This window comes from Belonocnema kinseyi, chromosome 1 (assembly GCF_010883055.1).
Source record: "Belonocnema kinseyi isolate 2016_QV_RU_SX_M_011 chromosome 1, B_treatae_v1, whole genome shotgun sequence".
Taxonomy (NCBI): Eukaryota; Metazoa; Arthropoda; class Insecta; order Hymenoptera; family Cynipidae; genus Belonocnema; species Belonocnema kinseyi.
Genome location: NC_046657.1, coordinates 74362832 through 74365259, shown reverse-complemented (window position 1 = coordinate 74365259; position 2428 = coordinate 74362832). Strand labels below are relative to the sequence as shown.

General features: G+C 35.0%; 1 pseudogene; it reads left to right on the top strand.

The window, feature by feature from the left end:
• The first annotated feature begins 185 nt into the window (after nucleotides 1-185).
• The window catches only part of LOC117178183, a 3985-nt pseudogene continuing 1742 nt past the window's right edge, over nucleotides 186-2428 (top strand).

Genomic DNA, 2428 nt, shown 5'->3' with positions numbered 1-2428 from the left:
TATCGATAATTTTGAAACTTTTGAAAAATGTGTAAATTTTCAAAAAGAAATTATTCATGTTTTGGCATATTCTAGTCAAATTGTAAATATAGATACATATTATATATTTTTCAGATCAAAATCCGACCTCATTCGAACGCTGGAAAGTAAAAAATCCATGGCTTAGTTTAACCAATTGCAATCAAATGATTTGTAGGATATGTACTGAAGCCTGCAATAAAAAGTTGGTAACTCATTTCACACAGGCTGATCTGGCAGCGAAAGAAACGTGGGTAGAAAAGGGATTCGAAAATTGGAAACATGGTGCTGAAAGAATTAAAAAACACTCGAAGTGTTCGCTTCACATTACTTGTGCAGAAATTTTGAATCATCATGGAAAAGTTAACGTTCTGCAGCATTTATCAACTGCACTTCAGAAAGAAATGATGGACAACTGCGCGGCTTTGAGGAAGATTTTCAGTACTCTGAGAAATTTAGGGAGACAAGGCAGAAGACGTGGCGGAGTTGGAATCCTGGTTGAAAAAATCTGGGCACAAGTGGTTACACCACGACATTCAAAACGAGATATTACAGGATATGGCATTTAAAATCATGTAGGAAAATATCCGAGAGATAAAAAAAGCAGAATATTTTGCTATACTTCTGGATGAAACAGCAGACATTGCTAGAACAGAGCAAGTTTCTATTTATTTACGAGTCGTCTCTTCAGATCTCATTGCTTCAGAGTATTTTATGGGGTTTTATTCGACCGCAAGTACTAAATCAAAAACATTCGAAATCGTTAAGGATGTTCTTCTTCGTTTCGATTTACCGCTCTTGAAGCTCAGAGGCCAATGTTACGATGGAGCTGCGAATGTTTCGGGGAAAGTTTCAGGATTGCAACAACGGATCAAAGAAGAAGAGCCTAGAGCACTTTTCGTCCACTGCAATGCCCATAATCTCAACCTTGTTGTACAAGATGGAATTGAAAAAGTGTTTGTAGCCAGGAAGTTTATCGGAGTAGTAAAGGATTTGATAAACTTTGTGCGCGATTCACCGAAACGATTAGCGGAATTCCAGGACTTACAAGCTGTTGAATCAGAAGGAAGTGAGCAAGACCTTCCTGCTCTTGCAGCGTACTGTCCAACAAGGTAAGATCTCTGACAACATTTTTAAGTTGATTAACAAGTAAAAGAAAAGTAGAGAAAGTGCACCTTGCATGCTTTAACAATAACTAACTACATAAGAATTCAAACATTTCTTTTTTTTCTAAAAAAGTTCTCGAGTTAATCGAGGAAACTTTGTTATGTTGTTTCAGATGGGTAGTGAGGATCAAATCTTTGAGAACGGTTTCGGCTAACTATAAAGCAATCATGAAATTTCTTCAAAAGCTGATGGAAGATCAAGAAATGGACAGCGCCGTTGTTGCCAAAGCCTCAGGATTTCTACAGTGCATGGATTCATTTGAGTTCTTATTTCTTTTGAATACAATGGTTGAAATCTTTGATAGAATCGAAATTCTAAACAAAGATATCCAAAAATCGGATCTTTGTGTAGTAGATTCATATCGAAAAATTGAAGCTGTGAAATTTGCGTTAGATACCTCTCGGGATTCAAAGTTTAAAACAATTTGGAAGAACAGCAACAAGTTGACCGCAGAACTTGACATTGAAGAACCAACTTGGCCGAGAAAACGCCAAATTCCAAAACGAATTGACAATGGCAATGCAGAAAATCATCATTTTAAGACTCCAGAAGAATATTATCGAAAGATCTATTGTGAAGTATTTGATCAAGTCATACATTCACTGGAAAGTCGATTTCATACTGATTCAGCCACATTTTTTAAAACATTGGAAAGATTTGTTGTCGGTGATACGGTTGACTTGCAAAAAATTATTCAGTTCTATAAAGGAGATTTTGATGAGCTCAGATTAACTAATGATAAAGATATGGCGTTAAGTATTATGGAAAGCAAAGGAACAAAACATTCAAGTTTGATGGATGTTGTTGAATTCATGCGCGATAATCGTTGGTGCGTGGGACTTGTTCCTGAATATTTGCGCTTCATAAAATTACTCATGACCATACCAGGATCATCTTGCTCAAACGAAAGAAGCTTCTCTGTGTTGCGACGTATAAAAAATTACTTTCGCTCGACAATGATCCAAGATAGATTGAATCATGTTGCCATCCTGCACTCTTACCCAGATGCAGTGGACAAACTCGACCTTGAAGAACTAATCAATAACTTTATTTCTCGAAATTCCAAACGAACCTCAGTTTTTGCACTACATACAAAAGAAATACTTGATTTATTAATTATAAATAAATATTTATAATAATATTATTAATTAAATTAATGATAATAAATATTTATTATAAATACTATTATACATAATTTATTTATTTATGCTCTGACATACTTGATTTATTTACATAGTGAAAC